Below are 16,721 nucleotides of genomic sequence, written 5' to 3' on the forward strand. Positions count from 1 at the left end.
TCTCGCAAAACTGCTTGGGGAGATTGTTCCTTGGTATGTGACTCCTCCATTGATCCAATTAGTTTTTGTTCTAGTGCTTTATTCTTTGCAAATTTGTGCTGCATAGGTGACCATGTTCTTGAGCTTGCATGCCAAATTTATATGGTTCCAAATAGTTCTAATGCTTGATATAGGCTCTAGGCACTTGTAGGAGTAGTTGCTATCAGTATTATTGAGTTTGGTTTACTTTTATTTTTAAGTTACTAAAAATTTCAGAATTTTTCAAAGAAAAACAATATGCTTAGGAAGATGTTCCAAGGTGGTTCTTCTAAGAAGCAAGGACCCAGGATTGCTATGCGCGATGCTGACGAGGATCCACCAAGAGACGCTCCAGTACGGCCTTGCGAATGGCCGTCGGAAAATTTTATGGACCGTGCGGGAATTAAAGAAGAATTCGAAGCATATTTGCGCAATGTTGGTCTTGAGGATTTTGAGGCTAACAAATGCCCCCAGTATCACTACTAGGGAAAAGCCTAGCAGCAGCGCGGGTTTTGGGCCTATTAGCAGCGCGGGGGCCGGCGCTACAGCTAACGTATAGCAGCAGCGCGGGTGCCACCCGCGATACTACTACGTCCGTTCGTAGTAGCGTGGGTAAAAACCCGCGCTACTACTAACCTGCGGATTGTTTTTCGATTTTTTTGCGTGAATTTTCAAATTTCTGAATTATTTTAACCTCTAATCTCTAATCACCCTCATCGCTGCTCAATTTAATCTCTAATCACCCCTCATCATTCTAAATCATCTAACTTCCCGGACAGTCACCCATCCTCTCACTACTCCAGCCTGAGCACGCTTAACTTCCGGGTTCTATTCTCCCTCGATTCCAAGTCTGCACTTGTTGTTTTTCTGACAATAGTAAGATGTCAATCCTATTAACCCTCGGGAGTTTAGCTTGAGCATGAAGTCACACATTTCACTGTTTGAGTTTAAAACTATTGTTCTAAAAAACAATAATTATTTAGTAACACTAATATTTCTTGAATAAGGAGTTTGACCACATTTTGACCAAAGTTTGACCACAGTTTGACCAGATTTGACCAAAATTCCAAAAAACTGAAATAATTATTTAGTAACACTAATATTCTTGAATAATTATTTAGTAACACTAATACATCTTGAATAAGTAGTTTGACCACAGTTTGACCAGATTTGACCAAAATTAAAAAAAAACTGAAATTTGAGCATAACTTTTTTTCCTTTTATAATTTGAGGATTCTAAAAATTTGCAAACAAGCCGTATGCGGTCTCCATCGTATGCGGATTTTCGTGCTGAACATTTTGATATATTATACGTTTTTTTCTGACATCGTATGCAAAAGTTATAGCCGTTTTACATTTTCCCTACACTTTTTGCAAAACATGTCCAAATTTAAGTTTATAAATTTTCCTAACTAGTAGATGTAGTAACATAACTACATCTCGAAGGATTTTAATTTTTGAAACATTTTGATATATTATACGTTTTTTTCTAACATCGTATGCAAAAGTTATAGCCGTTTTACATTTTCCCTACACTTTTTGCAAAACATGTCCAAATTTAAGTTTTTAAATTTTCCTAACTAGTAGATGTAGTAACATAACTACATCTCGAAGGATTTTAATTTTTGAAGTTTTTATCATTTTCTTTTGCTTTTTACAAAACTGAAAAGGCGATCCGGGGGGGTAGAGTTTCAAAATGGGACCTTTAGTAGTAGCGAGGGATTTTACCCCTCGCTACTACTATGGCATGTCCCGGAGGGGCACGGTTGAGACCTCTTAGTAGTAGCGAGGAGTAAAAATTTAGTAGTAGCACGGGTTTATAACCCTCGCTACTACTATGGCATGGCCCAGGGGCATGGTAGAGACCGCTTAGTAGTAGCGAGGGGTAAAAACCAGCGCTACTGCTATCAACTTAGTAGTAGCGAGGGTTAAAAACCCGCGCTACTACTATGGCATGTCCCAGGGGGCACAGTAGAGACCGCTTAGTAGTAGCGAGGGTAAAAAACCAGCGCTACTGCTATCAACTTAGTAGTAGCGAGGGTTAAAAACCCGCGCTACTGCTACTTAGCAGCAGCGCCTGATTTTAAAGTGCGCTGCTGGTAAGATTCTGTGTATAGGCTTTTCCCTAGTAGTGTATCATGATCTCACAAGTTCATTTGTGAGGAGGTTTGAGTATTCATCTTCGCGTAATTCTCCTTCAGTCATGTTTGATCTCTATGACAAATCTTATACCATGGACTTAGAGGATTTCACTTCTGCTTGCAAACTTCCATCATGAGGTAGTGTTAGGGATCCCACTAAATCTGAATTTAGAAACTTTCTTGCTAGTATAACTATGGGGGAATCTAGAGATATAACGCAGGCTACCATAGGGAGCATTCACTTTCCTGCTATACATTATTTTGCTCTCTTCATCGGTAGGTGCATAAATGCTAAGGATGAAGCATGTCACATGTGTGTCCCTGATCTTAGCATTCTTAGGAGTGTTGTGTTAGGAGACCAATCTTATCATATGGGAGCCATTGTAGCTCGTAGGTTGCATCATAATAGACATAATGGAGATTTCTTTGGAGGAATTTATGCAACCCGCTTAGCTCATTTTCTTGAGATAGACATTCGTGAGGGTGATACGGAGTTGCCTCCTGGATATTTAGATTATGACTCTATGGCTGCGCACCAGTTTGTCGAGAGGCCTGAATCACCTCTCTTATATTGTTTAATTTTTGATAAACGACATGTTTTCCGTATTACTCTCCCTGCTCATGCCTTCTTTGATTCATAGACAAAAAGAAGATATGTTATTACCAGAGAGGAGGCAGAAGAGTATGAGAGGAGAGCGGAGGCAACTCGACTCCACGCTGCAGCTCAGCAGGCGATAACCGATGCACATCAGTATGATCCCAACTATCCTTCGTTGCAGTACGACCCCAGCTACAACTATTATTATGGATATCAGTCAGGCTATCCCATCAGTCAGGCTATCCCTGGCAATAGACCAGCTTAGGCCAAAAGCCTAAGCTTGGGGGAGTACGTATTTCTCGCCGACATTACATTTATGTTCACACACACTCGTTGCTAGATGTCGGTGCTCATACTCTTTCACTATAATATACATGCTAGTCTATTTCCTTTTTCTGCTTTCTTCTTGTGTGATTGTTAAACCTTAAGAAAAACCAAAAAAATTAGTAGTAATTTACTTTTCTGCTGTAGTAGTAGTAATAATTAAAAAGAAAACCCAAAAATATTTCATGTTCTTCTTTTGCTTGTTGGGAGCTTTCCCGTGTAAATAGTTTTATTTCTTTTCTTTTCTTTGGGGGTCAGTAGGAGAAGACCATAATTAAATTGTTGAAGTGGCTCTTATATGCATTATTGTTGAATTAACCCAGAGCCCATATTGCCTTGTCTTCTCCTATTTATTGAATGCTCGCAGATTCCAGCTTAGTCCAATGCACGTGCACTCTTATTATTATTCACACCATTCGGTCGTGCAAGTGAAAGGCAATTATGATGATATATGATGGGATGACGGAGATGAGAAAAGCTGGTATGAACTTGACCTCTTTTGTTTTTGTAAATATGATGAGTCCCTCGTTCTTGATTCAGCTTATTATGAATAAACATGTTTGCAATGACAATTAGAGATCGTAGTTGCTTGTGCCATGCTTGATTAGCTATGAGTTATAATGATTTACCTTGTGTGCCAACATGCTATCGCGATGATTATGATGTGGTATGATGGGGTGGTATCCTCCTTTGAACAATTTAAGTGACTTGACTTGGCACATGTTCACGCATGTAGTTGAAACAAAATCAACATAGCCTTCACGATATTTATGTTCATGGTGGATTATATCCTACTCATGCTTGCATCCAATGTTTATTAATTTTAATGCATGTACATGGCTGTTGTCGCTCTCTAGTTGGTTGCTTCCCAGTCTTTTGCTAGCCTTCACTTGTACTAAGCGGGAATACTGCTTATGCATCCAATCCCTTAAACCCCAAAGTTATTCCTAATGAGTCCACTATACCTTCCTATATGCGGTATCTACCTGCCGTTCCAAGTAAATTTGTATGTGCCAAACTCTAAACCTTCAAATAAACATTCTGTTTTGTATGCTCGAATAGCTCATGTATCAACCAAGGATGTCCTTATCTTCTGTGTTAGGCGGGTTATTCTCAAGAGGAGTGGACTCCGCTCCTCACTCACGAGAAAATGGCTGGTCACCAGGATGCCCAGTCTCATGCTTTATGCAAACTGAATCAAAATTAATTGCAAACAAAACTCCCCCTGGGACCTGATGTATGTTGGAGGCACTCGTTGTTTTGAGCAAGCCATGGATTGATGCTTGTTGGTGGAGGGGAGTATAAACTTTACCATTCTGTTTGGGAACCGCCTATAATGTGTTTAGCATGGAAGATATCGCCATCTCTTAGTTGTTACGTTGACAATGAAAGTATACCGCTCAAAATGCAATTTATCTCTATTTCAAAACCGAGCTCTGGCACCTCTACAAATCCCTGCTTCCCTCTGCGAAGGGCCTATCCATTTACTTTTATGTTGAGCCATCACCCTCTTATTAAAAAGCACTAGCTGGAGAGCACAGCTGTCATTTGAATTCATCACTATTAATCTATGTTGGGTGTGACTATGATTGGATCTCTTTTACCATGAATTACAATGTCTAGTCAGTCCTTGATCTTTAAAGGTTCTCTGCATTTATGTTTTGCGGTCTCAGAAAGGGCTAGCGAGATACCATCTTGTTATATCATATTATGATTGTTTTGAGAAAGTGTTGTCATCCGAGATTTATTATTATGGCTTGCTAGTTGATCATGTTATTGATATGAGTAATCATGAGAGCTGAGAATTATTTCAGATGTGGTTAGTTATAATCTTTGCTGAAAACTTGAATGCTAGCTTGACATATTTACAACAACAAGAGCAAATAGAGTTTGTAAAAGTTTTTCTTTCTTTTTTTCAGTTTGTCAACTGAATTGATGAGGACAAGCAAGGGTTTAAGCTTGGGGGAGTTGATACGTCTCCGTCGTATCTACTTTTCCGAACACTTTTGCCCTTGTTTTGGACTCTAACTTGTATGATTTGAATGGAACTAACCCGGACTGACGCTGTTTTCATCAGAATTGCCATAGTGTTGTTTTATGTGCAGAAAACAAATATTCTCGGAATGACCTGAAACTCCACGAAACATCTTAGAAAAATAATAAAAAATCCTCGCCAAAGATGAAGACCAGGGGGCCCACACCCTGTCCACGAGGGTGGGGGCGCCCCCCCCCCCTAGGGCGCGCCCCCCTACCTCGTGGGCCCCCTGGATGCCCTCCGACGCCAACTCCAACTCTATATATTTCCCTTCGGAGAGAAAAAATCAGGGAGAAGAAATCATCGCGTTTTGCGATACGGAGCCGCCGCCAAGCCCTAAAACCTCTCGGGAGGGCTGATCCGGAGTCCGTTCGGGGCTCCGGAGAGGGGGATTTGTCGTCGTCGTCATCATCATCAACCATCCTCCATCACCAATTTCATGATGCTCACTGCCATGCGTGAGTAATTCCATCATAGGCTTGCTAGACGGTGATGGGTTGGATGAGATTTATCATGTAATCGAGTTAGTTTTGTTAGGGTTTGATCCCTAGTATCCATTATGTTCTGAGATTGCTGTTGCTATGACTTTGCTATGCTTAATGCTTGTCACTAGGGCCCGAGTGCCATGATTTCAGATCTGAACCTATTATTTTTTCATGAATATATGTGAGTTCTTGATCCTATCTTGCAAGTCTATTGTCACCTACTATGTGTTATGATCCGGCAACCCCGAAGTGACAATAATCGGGACCACTCCCGGTGATGACCATAGTTTGAGGAGTTCATGTATTCACTATGTGCTAATGCTTTGTTCCGGTTCTTTATTAAAAGGAGGCCTTAATATCCCTTAGTTTCCAATAGGACCCCGCTGCCACGGGAGGGTAGGACAAAAGATGTCATGCAAGTTCTTTTCCATAAGCACGTATGACTATATACGGAATACATGCCTACATTGCATTGATGAATTGGAGCTAGTTCTGTGTCACCCTATGTTATGACTGTTACATGATGAACCGCATCCGGCATAATTATCCATCACTGATCCGGTTCCTACGAGTTTTCCATATACCGGTTTACGCTTATTTACTTTCCCGCTGCTACTGTTACAATCACTACAAAATACCAAAAACATTAATTTTGTTGTCTTTACTTTTGTTGCTGCTACCACCACTATCATATTACTGTGCTACTAAACACTTTGCTGCAGATACTAAGTTTCTAGGTGTGGTTCAATTGACAACTCAGCTGCTAATACTTGAGAATATTCTTTGGCTCCCCTTGTGTCGAATCAATAAATTTGGGTTGAATACTCTACCCTCGAAAGCTGTTGCGATCCCCTATACTTGTGGGTTATCACATCATCCCTTCCTCTTTGGGGAAATACCGACGTAGCTTCAAGTGACATCAGTTTCATGTAGTCGACATTCACATAACACCACTAGAGGAAAGACAACATACATCTCATCAAAATATCGAACGAATACCAAATTCACATGATTACTTATAACAAGACTTCTCCCATGTCCCCAGGAACAAATGTAACTACTCACAAAACATATTTATGACCAAGATCAGAGGAGTATTGATTATCATTAAGGATCTGAAAATATAATCTTCCACCGGATAAACCAACTAGCATCAACTACAAGGAGTAATCAACACTACTAGCAACCCATAGGTGCCAATCTGAGGTTTTGGGACCAAGATCAAATACAAGCGATGAACTAGGGTTTGAGAGGAGATGGTGCTGGTGAAGGTGTTGATGGAGATTGACCCCCTCTCGATGAGGGGATCGTTGGTGACGACGATGTCTTCGATCTCCCCCTCCCGGAGGGATGTTTCCCCGGCAGAACAGCTCCGCTGGAGCCCTATATTGGTTCTGCGTAGGTTCCGCCTTAAGACGGCGGCGCTTCGTCCCAAAAGCTTCATTCAGATTTTTTCCAGGTCAAAACACACCATATAGCAGAAGAATGGGGGGCGCGCCCTCCACCCTTGTGGCTTGCTGGTGGCCCCCCTCTAGTATTTTGTTCACCCAATATTTTTTATATAGTACAAAACATGCTCTGTGAAGTTTCAGGACTTTTGGAGTTGCGCATAATAGGTCTCTAATATTTGCTCCTTTTGAAGTCTAAAATTCCAGCTGCCGGCATTCTCCCTCTTCATGTAAACCTCATAAAACAAGAGAGAATAGGCATAAGTATTACGATATAATGTGTAATAATAGCCCATAATGGAATAAGTATCAATATAAAAGCATGATTCAAAATGGACGTATCAAGCCTCTGCCCACGAGTCCCTCCGGACACTAAGTCCGGGGACACTAATGCCCCCTCCGCACAAGAGGGGGGCAGGAAGAAGAAAAAGAGGAGGAGAGCAGCTCCTCCCGCACCAGGAAGAGAGTTGCTCCGAGTGAAGCCAAAGTGGAAAACCCTTCTCCGGCTCCGAAGAAGAGGGGCAAGGGGAAGTTGGTCCTGCTCAATGACAGTTCAGACTTTGATGAAGAGTCTGCAGCCTCCGAGCAAATCACGGAGAAAGTTCCCAGGGTCAAGCCCCGCGGCGAAAGGTAAGAGTCTGAAGACTCGTCTGGGTGATGATACTAACCCATTACTAAAATCATCTACGCCTTCACGTTGCAACCCGGTGCGCGACCACCCCAACCACCAGATGTCTGGGGGTACTTCTCTGCCAACTGATCTGGCGGAGAGCGAAGGCGCATCGGACGCCGCACCCACTTCGGTCATTGGAGAGATTGGGGAGGTGTTGTCTCAAAGGACCCCATCCGTGCCAAATACGAGGGGTGAGGATATCGACATGGCCGAGGAGAAGGAGCTCAGGCAAGCCGAGCCCTCCCAGATGATGGTTCCGGGGCCTGAACAGCACTTCGAAGCGCTGCTGCCGCCTCCCACCGAAGGAGGAGTAGGGGCCCCGCCGCCAGCACCGAACATCGGGGGACGGGTCACGATCGATTGGCCGGACATGATGGAGGAGGGTATGAAAAGCTCCTCGATAGTCGCGGAACACCGCACCCTGATGGGTGGTTATGCAAAGCGTTCGGTCTGTTAATAGCGGGCTGAAAGATGCTTTTGGTGGCCTCCTAACAGGCTTTAGGGTAACACAAAGTAAAGTTTTTTTCTTTCTAAGTAAGATTCAAGCAATCCTTATATGTAGCAGGCCCCAAGACTCTGGCAGGTTGTGAAGAAACCTGGCAGAGGATCGAAATTGTAAAGACATTGGCCGAAGTGTCATCGTGTTTCTGTTTTACAGGCTTCGGCGTCGGCGACTGCTGCCAATGCCGCTGAGTTGGTTGAGATCAATCGGAAGCTAAAGGGTTCCGAAGAAGAGCTCAATCTCATCAACAAGCGGCTCGATAGAGCACAAGGTTAGTCTGTTCGAAACATAGTCCTTTGCATAAGTTATGGTAAGTAGATTGTTCAGGATGATCCCCTAAGTAAGAAAAATCATTGCAGCCGGTGCCGCGAAGGTCGAGGACCTCAGGGCCGAGTGCGGAAGGCAAAAGACGACGCAGCCGAATAGAAGGCGGCGGCCGAACAGATGGCCGCCGAACTCACGTCGGTGAAGAATGAAAGTGAGAAGCATGAGGCCAGGGTGGCCGAGGTTCAAAAGGAGCTCAGGGATGCCATCACTAAATGTGAGGACCTTGAGCAGAAGAATAAGGAGCACGCCGCCGAGCTGGCAAAGATGAAGACGGAAGTCCAAGACGCACGGACAGAGACACAAGGTGCTCGGGAGGAGCTACAAAAAGTGAAGCAAATTGCTAATGGTAAGCAGTACTTACTACAGAGTGTCTTCGGTGGCCGGAAGTTCACGTTGCTTACCCGAGTGTGGCGTTCCACAGGCACCTTTATAGATCTCTTAAGGAGTGCGGCAGATGCTTCCCGACATTAAGCGGCTCGGGAGGGTGACTACGAACGGAGGCTATTCTGGGCGTACTTCCAAGAGCCCGAGCACCCTCCCCTCCTTGTGAATCAGACGAAGCAGTTGATGGAGCTGCACCGGATGGCGGAACCGGCCATGAAGGACATCTGTGTCCGGCTGTGGCCCTCTGAGCCCATATCGAACAATTACTTTGGTCTGGTGGCAAAGCTATGTCATTCTACCACTCGTGTTGAAGCCATGAAGCGCTCGGTGTGTATCGAGGCGGCCTGGATGGCGTTTTTGAAGACCATGGTGCGCCAGCCAAAGATAAAGCCCGTCGAGATGGCCACTGGACCGCGCCCAGCTGGAAAGGAGCACAAGTGCTCGGAGCAGTACTTCTCTGCCGTGATGGACGGTGCTCGGGCCGTAGAGGCACTATGTACGAAGGATGTACTCCTTGAGTAGCTGTGTCGTGATGTATTTAAACTATGGTTCTGAACCGTTATGCTTTACTATGTAGTTATTCATGTATGGTTATATCACAATTATGTGTGTTATGTTATTTTTGACTCCTGTGCGGCCGTTTTTATCCTGAAAGTTACCAGTCGTCGGCTTCAGCCCCCACGTAGATGCTACAAGGGGTGTTCCATCCTTCACACTGTAACCCTTAGCCAACGTCTCGGTGCCCGAAGGCAGTAGTGTAGGAGGAGAACCAGGCAATCCAACTATGCGGCTTTATGACTTTCACTTAGCCATAGGAGCTTGACTACGGGGGCTGATAACCAGCCCCTAGTGTGGGCCAATGTGAGGCAAACCTGAGGATCAGGCATCTACCACTTGGTTTGTGCAAGGACAAACCCTTCGTATTACACGGTCTAATCTCCAATGATTTTGGGTTTGACACCAGTCATCGGATCGCAGACCAGTTCACGCTTATTATGACAAATAGTTTTTGGCTTTTTCCACTGAGGCACTTGACCGAGCTAGGTAGAAGTACAATCATAGTGGTTCCCCCTTTACCTTCTTAGCCAAACATGCAGAACGTAAGACGGTAAGCACAGGAGCGGGGCAACCCAACTATTGACTCAAGCCATGATTCGGAGCCGGTGCATATATTGCAATATCCGAGATGCCAAACACATTGGAAAGTCAAGTGCCGAACTTAGCATGCAGGGCGAGTGTTATGGTCGAGCCCTTGGTTTATTAGCCGGTTTGCATGGGGGTGGATATACGCCAGATGGGTTTTAAGACAAGATCAAAGAGTGGGGAAAAGGTGTGTAGTACAAATAACTGTATAAGGACCTGAAAAAGCCTTGCTTTTATTTCCCGTGAGCTCATGATGTGTAGTCGTACAATTAGAATTGCCGAACACAGCGTTGGAAAAGATAATTTATCTTTTAAGAAAAACATTTAGAGATGAAAGGTTTACGTAGGGCCTTGATGCGTGGGTTAACTCCCGGTCTATGCCCTACTGCACGTCTGTGCCTTTGCTTCTATTGGAGAGAATAACTCCATGGGTTGATTATCCGCTGATGGGTCCTTGAAAGGGATTCTTCAAAAGGTCATTGTATTGGTGGGGCTTGATGCCGGATAGGTCCTCGATGGTACTTGTTCTTCGTTCGAAGATGCATTATTCCAAAGTGCGGTTGAACCGAACTCTTGGTGATAAACCCCATAGATGCCCATGGTACTTTGAGCGTGACGTTGTGATGACGAGGCACGTGGTGAGCTTATGTGGTGGACAGGCCATGGGGGCGTATTCCTATATTCGTCGAACACAGGGAGGCCCCTTGGCCAGAGATAGGGCCCGTGCTCGCTTGTTTGACTCATGTGCCTTGAAGACGAGCTGGCACTTCGGCCCTTCGTTTTCAGCCGCCAAGGCCGCAGTGTGTTCTTCCGTCTGAAGAGAGCGCTCTGTGTTGCCATTAACTGTGATGACGCCTCTAGATCTAGGCATCTTTAATTTAAGGTAGGCATAATGGGGGCGGCGTTGAAATGAGCAAAAACCGTTCAGCCTAAGAGGGCATGATAGCCGCTGCGGAAGGCGCGATATCGAAGATCAAGTCTTCGCTCCGGAAGTTATCCGGAGAGCCGAATACTACTTCCAAAGTGAGGGTGCCCGAATAGCGGGCTTCGGTGCCGAGGATGACCCCCTTAAAGGTGGTGTTGCTAGGTTTGATCCTTGATGGGTCAATCCCCATTTTCCAGATAGTATCTCCATAAATCAAGTTAAGGCTACTCCCTCCGTCCATTAGGACTCTAGTGAGGTGGTAGCTGTCAATAATTGGGTCGAGGACCAAAGCCGCCGATCCTCCATGACGGATACTGGTCGGGTGGTCCTTGCGATCGAAGGTGATCGGATATGCCAACCATGGATTGAATTTTGGGGCTACATGCTCTATCACATAGACGTCCCGAAGTCCACATTTCCTCTCCTTCTTGGGTCTATGAGTGGCATAGATCACGTTCACTTTTTTAACCTCAAGAGGGAATTGTTTCTACCCTCCATTGTTCGGCCTGCAAGGTTCCTCGTCATCCTCGCTGCAAGGGCTCTTGCATGCGTCTTCGGCTATGAGCTTGTCGGCCTGCTTAATCACCCAACAGTTACAATTGGTGTGGTTGGCAGGCTTGTCTGCAGTGCCATGTATTTGGTGTTAGGGACTGCAGTAATTTCAAAAAAAATCCTACATAGACGCAAGATCATGGTGATGCATAGCAACGAGAGGGGAGAGTATCGTCTACGTACCATCGTAGACTATAAGAGGAAGCGTTATGACAACGCGGTTAATGTAGTCGTACGTCTTCACGATCGACCGATATAGCAGCGAAGGTACGGCACCTCCATGATTTGCACACGTTCGGCTCGATGACGTCCCACAAACTCACAATCCAGTAGAGCTTCGAGGGAGAGCTTCGTCAGCACGACGATGTGATGACGGCGATGATGTTGCTATCGGAACAGGGCTTCGCCTAAGCACCGCTATGATATTACCGAGGTGGATTATGGTGGAGGGGGGCACCGCACACGGCTAAATATCAATGATCAACTTGTGTGTCCATGGGGTGCCCCCCTCCCCCGTATATAAAGGAGTGGAGGAGGGGGAGGGGGCCGGCCTCTCTAGGCGCGCCCCAAGGGGAGTCCTACTCCCACCGGGAGTAGGATTCCCCCCCCCCTTTCCTTGTTGGATTTAGGAGAGAAGGAAGGAAGAGGGAGGAGGAAGGAAAGGGGGGCCAGACCCCCTCCCAATTCGGATTGGGCTTGGGGGGCCTCCTGTGCTCCTTTCCCCTCTCTCCCACTAAGGCCCAATAAGTCCCATATACCTCCCGGGGGGTTCCGGTAACCTCCCGGTGCTCCGGTATACTCCCGACTTCACTCGGAACCATTCTGATGTCCAAACATAGGCTTCCAATATATTGATCTTTATGTTTCGACCATTTCGAGACTCCTCGTTATGTCCGTGATCAAATCCGGGACTCCGGACTACCTTCGGTACATCAAAACACATAAATTCGTAATACGGATCGTCACCGAAGGTTAAGCGTGCAGACCCTACGTGTTCGAGAACTATGTAGACATGACCGAGACATGTCTCTGGTCAATAACCAATAGTGGAACCTGGAGACTCATATTGGTTCCTACATATTCTACGAAGATCTTTATCGGTCAAACCGCATAACGGTATACGTTGTTCCCTTTGTCATCGGTATGTTACTTGCCCGAGATTCGATCGTCGGTATCTCAATACCTAGTTCAATCTCGTTACCGGTAAGTCTCTTTACCCGTTCCGTAATGCTACATCCCGTAACTAACTCATTAGCTACATTGCTTGCAAGGCTTATAGTGAAGTACATTACCGAGAGGGCCTAGAGATACCTCTCCGACAATCGGAGTGACAAATCCTAATCTTGATCCATGCCAACTCAACAAATACCATCGGAGACACCTGTAGAGCACCTTTATAATCACCCAGTTACGTTGTGACGTTTGGTAGCACATAAAGTGTTCCTCCGGTATTCGGGAGTTGCATGATCTCATAGTCATAGGAACATGTATAGTTATGGAGAAAGCAATAGCAACAAAATAAACAATCATCGTGCTAAGCTAACGGATGGGTCGAGTCAATCACATTATTCTCTAATGATGTGATCTCGTTAATCAAATGACAACTCATGTCTATGGTCAGGAAACATAACCATCATTGATTCAACGAGCTAGTCGAGTAGAGGCAAACTAGTGACACTTTGTTTGTCTATGTATTCACCATGTACTAAGTTTCCGGTTAATACAATTCTAGCATGAATAATAAACATTTATCATGATATAAGGAAATATAAATAACAACTTTATTATTGCCTCTAGGGTATATTTCCTTCAGTCTCCCACTTGCACTAGAGTCAATAATCTAGATTGCATTGTAATGATTCTAACACCCATGGAGTCTTGGTGTTGATCATGTTTTGCTCGTGAGAGAGGCTTAGCCAACGGGTCTGCAACATTCAGATCCGTATGTATCTTGCAAATCTCTATGTCTCCCTCCTTGAATTGATCGCAGATGGAATTGAAGAGTCTCTTGATGTGCTTGGTTCTCTTGTGAAATCTGGATTCCTTTGCCAAGGCAATTGCACCAGTATTGTTACAAAAGATTTTCATTGGACCCGATGCACTAGGTATGACACCTAGATCGAATATGAACTCCTTCATACAGACTCCTTGATTTGCTGCTTCCGAAGCAGGTATGTATTCCGCTTCACACGTAGATCCCGCCACTCTGCCTGGAAATGCACCAACTGACAGCTCCACCATTTAATAAAAACACGTATCCGGTTTGTGACTTAGAGTCATCCGGATCAGTGTCAAAGCCTGCATCGACGTAACTGTTTACGACGAGCTCTTTGTCACCTCCATATATGAGAAACATATCCTTAGTCCTTTTCAGGTATTTCAGGATGTTCTTGACCGATGTCCAGTGATCCACTCCTAGATTACTTTGGTACCTCCCTGCTAAACTTATAGCAAGGCACACATCAGGTCTGGTACACAGCATTGCATACATGATAGAGCCTATGGCTGAAGCATAGGGAACACCTTTCATTTTCTCTCTATCTTCTGCAGTGGTCAGACATTGAGTCTGACTCAACTCCACACCTTGTAATACAGGCAAGAACCCTTTCTTTGCCTGATCCATTATGAACTTCTTCAAAACTTTATCAAGGTATGTGCTTTGTGAAAGTCTAATCAAGCATCTTGATCTATCTTTATAGATCTTGATGCCCAATATATAAGCACATTCACCGAGGTCTTTCATTGAAAAATTCTTATTCAAGTATCCTTTTATGCTATTTAGAAATTTAGTATCATTTCCGATCAACAATATGTCATCTACATATAATATCAGAAATGCTACGGAGCTCCCACTCACTTTCTTATAAATACAGGCTTCTCCAAAAGTCTGTACAAAACCATATGCTTTGATCACACTATCAAAGCATATATTCCAACTCTGAGAGGCTTCCACCAGTCCATAAATGGATCGTTAGAGCTTGCACACTTTGTTAGCACCTTTTGGATCGACAAAACCTTCTGGTTGCATCATACACAACTCTTCTTTAAGGTATCCATTAAGGAATGCAGTTTTGACATCCATTTGCCAAATTTCATAATCATAAAATGTGGGAATTGCTAACATGATTCGGACGGACTTTAGCATCGCTACGGGTGAGAAGGTCTCATCGTAGTCAACTCCTTGAACTTGTCGAAAACCTTTTGCAACAAGTCGAGCTTTGTAGACAGTAACATTACCATTAGTGTCAGTCTTCTTCTTGAAGATCCATTTATTCTCTATGGCCTGCCGATCATCGGGCAAGTCAACCAAAGTCCATACTTTGTTCTCATACATGGATCCCATCTCAGATTTCATGGCCTCAAGCCATTTTGCGGAATCTGGGCTCATCATCCCTTCCTCATAGTTCGTAGGTTCGTCATGGTCAAGTAACATGACTTCCAAAATAGGATTACCATACCACTCTGGTGTGGATCTTACTTTGGTTGACCTACGAGGTTCGGTAGTAACTTGATCAGAAGTTTCATGATCATCATCATTAGCTTCCTCACTTACTGGTGTAGGAATCACTAGAACTAATTTCAGTGATGAACTACTTTCCAATAAGGGAGAAGGTACAATTACCTCGTCAAGTTCTACTTTCCTCCCACTCACTTCTTTCAAGAGAAACTCCTTCTCTAGAAAGGATCCATTCTTAGCAATGAATATCTTGCCTTCGGATCTGTGATAGAAGGTGTACCCAACAGTCTCCTTTGGGTATCCTATGAAGACACATTTCTCCGATTTGGGTTCGAGCTTATCAGGTTGAAGCTTTTTCACATAAGCATCGCAGCCCCAAACTTTAAGAAACGACAACTTGGGTTTCTTGCCAAACCACAGTTCATAAGGTGTCGTCTCGACGGATTTAGATGGTGCCCTATTTAACGTGAATGCAGCTGTCTCTAAAGCGTAACCCCAAAACAATAGCGGTAAATCAGTGAGAGACATCATAGATCGCACCATATCTAGTAAAGTACGATTACGACGTTCGGACACACCATTACGCCGTGGTGTTCCAGGTGGCGTGAGTTGCCGCATTGTTTCAAATGAAGTCCAAACTCATAACTCAAATACACACCTCCACGATCAGATCGTAGAAACTTGATTTTCTTGTTAGGATGATTTTCCACTTCACTTTGAAATTCTTTGAACTTTTCAAATGTTTCAGACTTATGTTTCATCAAGTGGATATGCCCATATCTGCTCAAATCGTCTGTGAAGGTGAGAAAATAACGATATCCGCCGCGAGCTTCAATGTTCATTGGACCACATACATCAGTATGTATGATTTCCAATAACTCTGTTACTCGCTCCATTGTTCCAGAGAATGGAGTTTTAGTCATCTTGCCCATGAGGCATGTTCGCAAGTACCAAGTGATTCATAATCAAGTGATTCCAGAAGTCCATCAGAATGGAGTTTCTTCATGCGCTTTACACCAATATGACCTAAATGGCAGTGCCACAAATAAGTTGCACTATCATTATCAACACTGCATCTTTTGTCTTCAATACTATGAACATGTGTATCACTACTATCAAGATTTAGTAAAAATAGACCACTCATCAGGGGTGCATGACCATAAAAGATATTACTCATATAAATAGAACAACCATTATTCTCTGATTTAAATGAATAACTGTCTCGCATCAAACAAGGTCTAGATATAATGTTCATGCTCAATGATGGCACAAAATAATAATTATCTAGGTCTAAAACTAATCCCGAAGGTAGATGTAGAGGTAGCGTGCCGACGGCAATCACATTGACTTTGGAACCATTTTCCACGCGCATCGTCACCTCGTCCTTAGCCGATCTTCGCTTAATCCATAGCCCCTGTTTCGAGTTGCAAATGTTAGCAACTGAACCAGTATCAAATACCCAGGCACTACTGCGAGCATTAGTAAGGTACACATCAATAACATGTATATCAAATATACCTTTCACTTTGCCATCCTTCTTCTCCGCCAAATACTTGGGGCAGTTCCGCTTCCAGTGACCAGTTCCTTTGCAGTAGAAGCACTCAGTCTCAGGCTTAGGTCCAGACTTGGGTTTCTTCACTTGAGCAGCAACTGGCTTGCTGTTCTTCTTGAAGTTCCCCTTCTTCCCATTACCCTTTTTCTTGAAACTA

Source organism: Triticum urartu, chromosome 3A (assembly GCF_056163025.1).
Source record: "Triticum urartu cultivar PI428250 chromosome 3A, HENAU_Tu73, whole genome shotgun sequence".
NCBI classification, from domain to species: Eukaryota; Viridiplantae; Streptophyta; class Magnoliopsida; order Poales; family Poaceae; genus Triticum; species Triticum urartu.